General features: G+C 46.7%; 1 pseudogene; it reads right to left on the reverse strand.

The window, feature by feature from the left end:
• Nucleotides 1–274: 274 nt before the first annotated feature.
• Nucleotides 275–2,575, reverse strand: LOC123925015 (annotated as a pseudogene).
• Between the last annotated feature and the right edge of the window lie 9,507 nt (nucleotides 2,576–12,082).

Consider the following 12,082-nt stretch of genomic DNA (forward strand, 5'->3'; position numbering starts at 1 on the left):
CCGAGTTAACACGAACACCAATCGTAAATAGACAGAGGGATACGGAACTGCAAGAACTCAAAAAACTACTCGGACAAAGTTGTGACGGCAACTAACAAACCACTGAAGACACGGAAGTCCCAAACACGGCAAATATGGGTCACAGGATGGGCCACAGGGGTGACCAGCTGCACCTCACGACACGGCAACGTGGACAGGTTGGGGCGGAGGGGGCCTGGAGGGGCCAGTTGACATGTTAACTGTGATGCATAAAACTGAATCTTACAATGAGGGGTAAGTGCAGAAGGTACAAATCTTCACCCCTCGGGGGGCTTTATCTATACTGGTAGTTAATGCTGTGGTCTGCGTTCCTGCCGTAGCCGCCCTGTGAGGACTGGTAGGAGCTGGGAGGGCCGCTGTAATTCTGGCTGGACCCCGGGGAGTTGTAGTTTGGTTGTGACGAGTGGCCTCCTTGTTTGCCTTGGTATGAGGAGCCGCCCCCAGAACCGCCGCCGTAGCCCCCGTGTGACCCTGGGTTGTAGGATGACCCGCCTGTCCTCTCCCTCGACCTCGGATGTTCCCTCCTCTTCCCCGCCCTCGAAGGTTCGGGGGCGGGGGCACTTCGTTGTGCATGGGGCCTCCCACGCCAAACCCAGGGTTATGTGGTTTAGCAGCAAATTTCGGTCCCCCCCTGACGGGCACAGGGGCTCTCTTCTTCTTGTTGGCTTCCAGGGCGAAGGAGCATCAGGGAAGAGCTTTTCTAGTGCAGCAAGAGTGGCATATGCTTTTGCCACCTTTTTGTTCGAGCCAGCACCCTGAAATTTCTGTCCATCCACCTCGACCTCCATGACAAAGCGCTTGTCGTGGCTGCCCCCGGTCTCGGAGATGAGCTCGTACTTGAGGCCATGCCTCTTTTCGTTAAGTTCCATAACAGGGTTCTTGCCATGCTTGGTCAGGATTGGCCCCTGCTGGCAGTAGGATCGGAGGGGAAGGCAGTACTGGGGGTCGAAGCAGCTTCCACCAAAAGTGGAGGGGCCACCACGGCCGGCTTTGCTTCCGCCTCCTCAGCGGAGTCCTCCCCTTTGCTAGAGTCTCTGCCTTCCGCGCCAGTAGGCAGACCCATGTCCTGTAACACCTTAACGGCCACGTGCAGCTTGGCAGTCTTCAAATGAGTTGCCATCCACCTCAACAGACATGGTAAAGATGGGGGCGTGGACTGGACCGGTCTGGGAAACCAGCTTACACTGCAATCCCGGCTTCAGCTGGTTGAGTCTCATGAGTGCGTTCATAGCTTGGGGAGGCTCTGCCTTCTCGTCTTTCTTCTGAATCTTCTTCTTCTTTTTGCTCGGAGACTTTTCCTCCCCATCTTCTTCCATCGGGCGTTTCATGGGCATAACGGCATAGGTGGTGCTGGGGGGGGGATTTGAACTGCGTAGTCTACTGGGTTTTCATTCTTTGGTTTCTTGGGCATCTTAGAAGGCAGAGGGTCCATACCCAGAACTTTATGGAGCTGGCCAAACGCAGCAAGTCGCAGAGTGTGCTCCGCACTCTGTGTGGTATCTTCCCGTTGCTGTCTGTCTAGATGCCCAATAGCTTCAGTGGCTGCTTTTTCACAAGGGTCATAAATGCCAGAACCATCTGGCCTCACGATCCCTGACGCCAGGCACTCGAGCACTCTCCGCAGGGCCTCGCCGGCACCCACTGGTCTGTTGGCTGTGCCAATGGATTTCTCACAGAGAAGCTCAAGGGGCCATCCTCCGAGGGGACCCCAGGTGGGCACGCGGGTACACAGGTCCCTCAGGACCCGGATGACAATGACACATGACTTCAGCCCGTTGCTCTGGCCTGGAACCACTTGGCGTGTCGGAGGGACAGCAAGGCAGCAAGGCATTTCTGCCTGTCCAGAGCGTTCGGGGGATCATTGACTGAGAGCGGTTCTCCGGCTAATACTTTCTCCATTTCTTCTCTGACAACAGGGGATGGCAGGTGGATGGTCAGGGACAATGGAGGCTCTTTTGTGTTTTTTATCACAACGGCAGCATCGTCAGCAGACTGGAGTATTTCGTACTTGTCTTCTGTGACCGCAGCGAGCTGGATGGCCAGGTTGTCAGCCACCTTGTCCAGGAGGGCGGTCGTGGGCTTCTCCTTACAGAGCAGCACCAGCTCTAAATCCAAGTCCCCCTTGAGCAGCAGGCCCTTTGCCACGAGGCCCACGCGCATCAGGCCACGCAGGGTTCTGGTCATGTGCTCGGTCTTCTGCTCCCCAGCCCCTTCTTTGGCCTCATCCTCCGGGGGCACGTCCACATTCTCAGACTCCGCATGCTCACTGCTGCCTCTCTCCTGTGCGTCCATCCAGTCGGACACGGCCTTGAGCGCCCTCTCTGTGGGCGACACCATGCTCTGGACCGCCTCCAGTTCCTCTTGGGTCGGATAAACAGAAGAATGCTTTGCCATCACGTGGCGATCGTCATTCACAAAAATTCGCATTGGACGCATCTTTCCTTCTTTTTTCTGGAGTGTCTGGAAACCAAGTGTTTGCTTATCTTTTCAAACTGTGACAGATTTCCTTGGTGTTATCAATACTTCAACTATCTTGTCCGCGTTCCCTTCCCCGACCACAACCGCCGCCGCCGCCCTCCTGCCACAGCCCGCGGGGGTCTTCCCCAAAAGCCACGCAGTGCGCACCGGGCTGCTGAGTCCAACTGCAATGGCGAGAAGAGGAGGAGGAGGAGCCGGGGCCGGGGGCGAGCGGGCGGGAGCGCGCCGGGGAGGTCTGTAACAGCTTTTTTAAAAGATTTTATTTTTTATTGGTGAGACAGGACACAAGCAGGGGAAACAGCAGACAAAGGGAGAAGCAGATTCCCCACTGAGCAAGGATCCCGATGCAGGACTCGATCCCAGGACTCTGGGATCATGACCTGAGCCCAAAGCAGATGCTTGATGGATTGAGCAGCAGGTGTCCCTGTCACAGTTTTATATTGGAGGGTCTTCGGAGAAGTCCACCATCAATAAGATAGCAACTCAGAACTAGAAAAAAGTGTTATCGCCCATGTAGAGTGTGATCGCTTAGGCCCAGGAGGGTGAATTCTGCATGACCTCAGGGGGCCAGCTGGGTGTCCCCACTTCTCCTCCATGTGTCATGTGTAAGCCAACACCAGCTCCCTCCTACTCCTTTCATGAGAACTTGGGCATTTTAAGAGGTATACATATCCTTAGGTCCATAATAAGTCTTCAAACTTCTCAGAAAAGATTTATCCAAATCAACCTCATAAAGAAAAACTTTTCCAAATATCCTTCAGTACTTTTTCCGATTTGAGCCAGAATGATCACTTCTCTTTTAGTCACTATGGTTTTGCTATTTTAAGACCTTTTGCCATAAATAGCAATAACTATCCCATAGAAATTCCTAGGAATCAGTATTATAAAGGAAAGCCACAGAAACCAGGACGCTTTCTCATGGAAAGATTTTTGAATTCAATTAAATGGAGTCACTAAAAAAGAAGGGGAAAAAACTCTTCTCATAAAAAAATCAGTTGAGGGATACCTGGGTGGCTCGGTGGGTTAAGGCCTCTGCCTTTGGCTCAGGTCATGACCTCCACGTCCTGGGATGGAGCTCCATGTCCCGCTCTCTGCTTAGCAGGGAGCCTGCTTCCTCCTCTTTCTCTCTCTCTCTCTGCCTGCCTCTCTGCCAACTTGTGATCTTTGTCTGTCAAATAAATAAATACAATCTTTTAAATAAATCAGCTTAGAGTTGATATGAAAAGTTGAAATCAAATACAAAGTAACATCTGACTAGCAGAGGTTCCTCACTCCAAAAACTTCCAAAAACACAAACAGACCCAGGGACCAAGATGTAACAATAGCTCCAGGTGCCGAACAAGTCAATCATTTCACGCCAGAAGAAACACTCGGGTTCCATTCTCAGCCTAATAATTTCTTTCAAAACACCTCTTTAAAAACACCTTCAGAAATCGGGTGCCTGTGTAGTTCAGTCGGTTAAGTGACTGACTCTTGGTTTCAGCTGAGGTCGTGTTCTCAGGGTGGTGGGAGTCTGCTTCCCTTTCCCTTCTCCCTCTGACCCGCCCCCTGCTTGCACATGGACACTTTTTCTCAAATAAATAAATGTCTTAAAAAAAGAAAAAAGCAACTTTCGAAAGAATGGCATTTTCTAAGTTCATGGTGCATTTCAAGCAACCACTCAGAAGGTAGACAAGGTAGACAAGACAGAATTGGTGTAAGAATTGTAAGTCTTGGGATGCCTGGGTGGCTCAGTGGGTTAAGCCTCTGACTTCAGCTCAGGTCATGATCTCAGGGTCCTGGGATCAAGCCCCGCATCGGGCTCTCTGCTCAGCGAGGAACCTCTTTCTCTGCCTGCCTCTCTGCCCACTTGTGATCTCTCTCTCTCTGTCAAATAAATAAATACAATCTTTTTATAAAAAGAATTGTAAGTCTTTTTTGATTTCATTTTATTTATTTATTTGACAGAGAGAGAGAGAGAGAGAGATCACAAGTAGGCAGAGAGGCGGGGTGGCAGGGGGAGCAGGCTTGATACCAGGACCCTGAGACCATGACCTGAGCTGAAGGCAGAGACTCAACCCACTGAGCCACCCATGTGCCCCAAGAAGTCCAAGTCTTGTGACACAGGGCTGCTATCATTTCTCTGTTTTTGACCATGTGTGTTAGTCCCTTCTTTTACATCTTCCATGTTGTGATGGCAAATTTTTTGTGTCAGCTTGGCTGGGCTATGGTAGCAAGTTGCTTGCTCAAACACTAGTCTAGACGTTGCCGTGGAAGTCTATTGTTGGGGCCCCTGGGTGGCTCATTTGGTTGGGCATCTGCCATTGGCTCAGGCCATGATCCCAGGGTCCTGAGATTGAGCCCACATCGGGTTCCTTGCTCAGCAGGGAGCCTGCTTCCATCCCCTCTCCCTCTGCTTCTCCCCCCATTTCTGGGCTCTCTCTGTCAAACAAATAAATCGCCTTTAAAAAAATGGTATTGTTTTTGTTTTTTGAATAATCTGTGTGAATGCAAATGAAAGTGTATTTTTTTAGTATATGTGCTGCCGAAGCGAGCACTGAAAGTGTATTTTTAGGGGCACCTGGGTGACTCAGTGGGTTAAAGCCTCTGCCTTCGGCTCAGGTCACGATCCCAGGGTCCTGGGATCGAGCCCCACATCGGGCTGTCTGCTCAGCAGGGAGCCTGCTTCCTCCTCTCTCTGCCTGCTTCTCTGCCTACTTGAGAACCCTGTCTGTCAAATAAATAAATAAAATCATTTTAAAAAGGTGTATTTTTAGGTGTGGTTAGTATTTAAATCAGTAGACTTTGAGTAGAATAGATTATCCTCCAGCAGTGGGTGGGCCTCACCTAATCAGTTGAAGGTCTTAAGAGCAAAACTGAGGATCCCCAAAGGAAAAAACTGTCCTCAAGACTGCAATATGGAAACTCCCCGTGAGTTTCCAGCCTTATGACTCAGGGCTAAAACCAACTCTTACCTGACTCTCTAGACTGTTGCCTGCCTTATAGATTTTGGACTTGGACTTTAAGATCCCCACAATAACATGAGCCAATTCCTTAAATAAATCTCATGCTTTTTCTCTCTCTCTTTCACACACACACACACACACACACACACACACGATATATATCATTATGTGCACACATACTATGTCTATAATGTATGTGTATGTATATGTAATATGATGTGTATGTCTATCTTCTCTGGGTTGTGTTAGAGAATTCTGACTGAATCATGTTTTATGTCATACTTAGAAAGACCTTTCTTATTCTGAAATTATTCAAACAATTTTCTGTCTATTGAACTCTACCTCTGAAACTAATAATATGCTATACGTTAATTAATTGAATTTAAATAAAATTAAATTGAAAAACAAAAACAAAAAAATAATTTTCTGTCATTTCTTTTAAACCCTTTAATAGTTTCTTTTTTTAAAAAATGTTTAACGTTTGGGGCGCCTGGGTGGCTCAGTGGGTTAGAGCCTCTGCCTTTCGCTCAGGTCGTGATCCCAGGGTCCTGGGCTCGAGCACCACATCAGGCTCTCTGCTCTGCGGGGAGCCTGCTTCCTCCTCTCTCTCTACCTGCCTCTCTGCCTAGTTGTGATTTCTCTCTGTCAAATAAATAAAAATATTTTAAAAATACACTTAAAAATGTTTAATGTTTTACCCATTTGTTGTTTATTTTGGTGTAAGCTATGACTAAGGGCGGAACTTTATTTTATTCCCCAGATAAGGAAATGCCATTTTGATATGTAAATGTGGCATAGATATAAAGTAACAAGACTGATTTCATCATGCATTTTAGAAACTGGCTCAGAGAGCAACTACAAAAGAAGAGTTTTAAAACATTTTAGAGAATTCAAGCATCTTTGGGAAAGATGTATTATTTTTTAAAAACTACTCTTGATGGACAGAACTCACTCAGATATAGGAATCTTGAAGCGTTTACTTAAAAAAAAAGCCAGTAACTCAAGTGTAATGCCTCCTACCTCAACCTTTATTACCAAAATTAAAGTACTTGAGGGGCTCCTGCCCGAGGCATTGATTGGGGGCTGAGGAAGGTATTTTGCCCACAAGCCTTAATATCATTTTGCCTTGTTTCTTTGGTTTTGCTCAGGAACAGTGACACCCTGACTCAGAGCACCAGGGAACTCACACACAATATCTCCTTCTGCCCTTTATTGAATCCTAACATGCACTGTGAAATGCCCTTTAGCAAAAGACAACTTGTATCCAATGGGAAGATTATTTATTGGGTCAAAATCCTCAAGGTGCTGATTCAGGGGGTATGACTATTCCTTGGGTGAATTTAATTTGTTCGGAAGGTGGTTTGAACATTGTAAACACTTGAACACTTGGGAACTGCTCTCCCACCAAGGTAAAAAGGAGAAAACAATTCTATAACTATACAAAAAGGTACTACTCATGGGGTTTACAATAAGACCTTTGGTTTCAATTGGAAGTCAAAAGTTAGTCCCAACAGGTACATTCTTCTCACTAAACTGTTTGATATTTTCAAATGAATCCACATTTCAGGAGGAAAAAAAAGACTCAAATCAAGCATGATCTGAATGCAATACACAGGAAATAAGTGGAAACTAATACAAGCAGTTAAGGAACATACTCTTTTAAACCAGCAAACCTACTCTAGGTTGAAAATCGTACAACCTTGCAATATTTTAAACAGTACATGAAGAAAAGATGCAAAAATGACAAAAACTAGCATTGGGGGCACTTATATGGTAATGGGACTTGAACACAATCCAGTCAGGCAGGTGAATTGGTACATAAGTTGACAATTTTGTTAATTTCTTCAAAGAAATTAACTGGAGAGAACATCTCTGGAAGGATATACAAGGAACGGCTAAAGGGGGTAGGCTTCAGTGGAATGGGTTCCATGGCTAGAGAGAGCTAGGAGGGAGATTTACCTTTCACTTTGTCGCAAAAACAAAAGCAATTTTGAAGGAACTAGGAGGAGCAACGAGCAAATAGAAACAACAACCAAAAAGAAATGTTGCTGAAGAACAGCTGGATGGCAGCTGACAGGTGACTCCACTGACCACACCATATGACTTGGTGCTCCAGCCTTCCTTGGCTTCCAGGACAGTGCACTTCTCTGGCTCTCCCGCTACCTCTTGAATGTTCCTCCTTGGCCTTGTCATGGGCTACTCTTTACCCACCCATTGATTCCCGGAGCCCTGCCACCATCCTTGGTTGTTCTCCCATTGCACACTCCATTCTGGGGAAAGGCATTCACTCCCAAATCTCTCCCCAAGCTTCAAAAGGAGTAACCAAGAGCCCCAATAGCTCAGCCCATGCGCCCTGCAGGCTTCTCAGTCTCAACATGCCCACCTCTAAATGCACCTAAAAGGCAAGTGACGACTTTTGGGGGCCTCGCAGAGGACGCTCTCTGTGTGGGGTCCTGCTGGGACTGGCTTAAATGACTTGGAATAGTAAAGCAGGAGTCTATTCAATGCTGCATCTCCAGAAGTTTCTAAAGCACTCAACACCTTATCAGATGCTATAAACATTTGCTGGGAGAAAAAAAGAGAAGGAAGTGGAGGTGGGAAGAGAGCCCAGGAAAGAAAGAACAGAGACAGGAACTACCTTGACTCAAAACCCAGCTATTTATTAAACTTAGGACTTTGAACAAATGACTCAGCCTCCCTGATTCTCAGGCTCACTGTTCCCATCTGTAAAATGAGGCAGCCACTCAAGATTGTTGTGATGATTAAATGAGATAGTATATGTAAAATGCTTAGCATAAGGCCTGATGTGTAATGAGCGACCCGTAAATGCTACTGTTATTCCTCTTGACAAGGGTCATAGAGCCAGTAAGGACCAAGGGCTTGAAAGATGCCTGTTACCTTGATATCCATACCCCTTCTCTCTGCTATGACCTCTACCTACAGTCATTTGTTTAATAGATACTTTCCTGGCATAACCCACATTCCCACTCTCCTCATTAGAGTCCCGTCTAGAGACTCTAGCCACACAGAGACCTGTCCTCTCTGCTGAATGCAAATCTGCGGAGAAAACCAGGGAACTACTAGCAACTGTTTCTGCAAGCTCTACAACAAAACCTCTTCAACAGATCAGCTGTCTCTGACACACAAAAAGAAGGATCAGGCAGAACCATTAGGATGTGCTCAGCCTGTTCTAAAGCTCAAGGAAATCGGCCTGAATCACCATCCTTGTCAACTGAGCCTCTCAGCCATGTCGGAAGATTCTGTTCTCAGCACAGAACCAGATTGTTCAGGAGCAAGAGGAAACAAGAAACCCGGGCCACTCCCCCTCACTATTGCTGACCATCTGGCCACTGCTGGGGACAAAACCACAACCCCGACAGATGGGACAGCACCCCAGGAGTCTGATTCGAGACAGAAAGCCCCCATTCCTTCCCCCAATGCCTTGAGACGCTCTCTCCCATCCAACAAGTAGAGACGGGTGGTAAGCAGAGACCTTCCTGGTCCACATAATTGTCTGATCACAGACAGGGGCTAATCATAAGAAATGGGGTCACTTGGCAGTAAGGGAGGAGTCTAGAGCAGGACAACCTAGGTTTGAATTCTGAGTCTGCCTCTTACCATGCAACCTTGGCAAGTTATTTAACTTCTCTCTACCTTAGTCTTCTCATCTCTAAAATGGGGTGATAGTAGTAGAATTCAGCTCATAAGGGTGTGAGGTGGGGCTCCATGTAAAGAGTTTCTCCCAGGAGTGTCTGGTCTGTACAACATATGTGTATACTATATGTAAGTACAATTTTCATATTTTATCACCAGGTGAGCCAATTTAACACTGTTGACAAAACACCTAATGGCACAAAGTTCTTGGTGTTTGCCCAAGGCAGCAAGGTGGCGTGGATAGAGCAGAAGAGTTGTAATGAAAATGGTGTTCTGGTCCCTGTGGTACCATATCTGATTTATGCAACCTTGGGCAAAGCAAGTAATCTTGCTGAGTTTCCTCCTAAAACTGCAAACAGTAGCTTCACTCTGCCTAAGTCCCAGAGCTCCTTTGATGACTGAGTGAGGTAATATCCATGAAAAATATTTGGAAGGCCTAGAAAGCCATACCTTTACCAAGGACAATTACTGATATGAAACTCCTTCTGCTTCTAGAAGAGGGTCCATGACCCAGAGCCCAGCTCCATCAATCTGGAGGCTCCCCGGCCCCATGCCCATGGAAGTACTCATGTTGGGATGATGAAACAAGCTGGTCAAGACTATGGATGGCAGAGAGTGTTTAATCAGCTAGAGGGTCAGGCATTGATCATTTTCAGCTGAGTGAAAGTAAAAGCAAATACAAAAAGGTGTAAGAAAACCTTAATAATGACCATTATTAAAAGTTTAATGGCTAAATGTCACATTCAGCTCCTCTCTTTCAAAACACAAACAGTCCTTTGGGCTGAACATAGGCATCCTTCCCATAAGGAAAGTGTGTAGACATCCTGTTCTCCTCTGCATCCCTTCATTGTTTCACGGAACATTTACTCAATAATTGCTCTAGGTTGGGGGCTGTGTTAGGACTATGTCCGTGAATAGGGAAATACCCATTTTTCTTTTTTAATTAGGCCCCATGTCCAGCATGAAGTCCAACACAGGGCCTGAACTCACAACGCTGAGATCAAGAGCTGACCTGAGATCCAGAGTCGGAGTCTTTAACCAACTGAGCCACCCAGGCACCCTGGGAAAGAAGCTATCGGGCATAGAGACAATAAGCAACAGGCATAATCAGTGAGTGAATTATATAGCCTGCTAGAAGGCAAAGAGTTATGAAAAAAGAATAAGACAGAAGTAAGGATAGCAGGAGTGTCAGGGAAGAAGGTTACACTGGTAAATAAGAGTACTCCTCTCCTTGAGAAGGTGACTTTTGAGAGTTAACCAAAGAAACTACCAGGAAGAACACTTGGGCCATGGGAAGAGCTAAGGCAAAGGCCCTGAGGCGAGAGTTTGTCTGGCATGTGCCAAGAACAGCAAGGAGAACATGGCGCCACATGGAGAGGAGAGTGGCAGGACAGAAAGTCAGGAAAGTGGCCCAGCCAGGCTTTCTCTACAACATGAACCCTCAAGGTTGTGTCAGAGCTAGAGGAGCTGAAGCCCATGGTCTTCGGCCTAGATGGACTCTGATTAATGACCCCAGGAGACTATACTTCTGGACTACTTAAAGAGCAAGCAGTGGGAGCGCACCCATATTCACAACAACCCACTCAGTCAAGTCCATCAGCAAAGACACCCCTTGACATTTCACATGGATCAGAGATTGGTATGTGTCCTCCACTGTCCGAATCAGGCTAAGAAAAAGTATATTCCATGGTATAGTAAAGATGTTCACTCTTTCTTGACTGATGTGAACTCCCAAGAGCCTTGGGCTGCCATCATCTTGCCACCAAGAAGAGAACCAGCGCTGATACTGTTGAAGTTGATACTGAGGACAGATGAAGAAATGGCAGGACCCTCTGGGCTTGCTATTATATGAGATGGTGAGTGTTTCCCTGCCCAAAGGCAGCTGGAATCAAGTTTATAGCCAAATGCATGCTAACTGACCCAAGGAGAGAAGCATCAATTCTAGTGCTGGAAGAAATTGTAGAAGACAGCTAATAAAACATCCTCATTTTGTGGGTGAGGACACAGGTTATTCAGGCTGAGTGCTTTGTCCCCAGAAATGCAGTGACTGAGCATCAGCTCTCTTCCTTGGTCTGCTGGAGCTATGACATGAATGAAGGTGGAATTCTCTTCAGGGATCCTCTGGAGACAGACTCCGGTCTAAGACTCCAGTGAAGGAATGTGTCCGTTGGTCACACCCAGGAAGGAAGTGGATTGTCCTATACAACCCAAAGCTCCCAAGGCAGTACAGAACATTAGTGGTGAACATTCCACCTACTGTTAATCACTTTTCAGTTGGCCAACTAGAATTTCGCCAGCCTCCACACTGAGCCTCACCCTCCGGGACAAGCATAGGGTATTGCAAAGAAGGGTATTATTTCCTGATCTCTACAGGTGTAGAAACTGGGTTTGTATAACCCTTCACAGCTAGTGAGATGATTTCACACACATGAAGTCTTCCGGATTATGCTCCTCAGGCAAAGGAAGATGGAATGTTGTCTCATTGCGAAGATCATCATGTATGTGCCTATCCACCATAGACCTATTAGGGGGGCATCAGTTGGCTTGGGCTGCCATAACAAAGCACCATGGACTGGGAGGCTTAAATAACAAATTTATTTTCTCATAGTTCTGGAGGCTAAAAGTTTGAGATCCAAGTGTTGGCTGGGTTAGTGTCTGCTGAGGCCTCTCCCTTTGGCTTGTAGATGGCCATTTTCTCCCTATATCCTCACATGGCTCTTCCTCTGTACATGTTTCTGTCCAGATTTCCTCTTCTTGCAAGGAAATCAGTCCAATTGGATGAGGACCCACTCACGTGACCTCATTTAACTTAAATACCTCTTTAAAGACCTTATCTTTAAAAACGGCATATTCTGAGGTACTGGGGGTTAAGACTTCCACATATGAATCTGGAGGGGACATAATTCAGTCCATAACAGAAGGTATCTTTTTTTAATGGATTTTACTTATTTACTTGAGAGAGTGAG

The sequence above is a fragment of the Meles meles genome, chromosome 14 (assembly GCF_922984935.1).
Source record: "Meles meles chromosome 14, mMelMel3.1 paternal haplotype, whole genome shotgun sequence".
NCBI lineage: Eukaryota > Metazoa > Chordata > Mammalia > Carnivora > Mustelidae > Meles > Meles meles.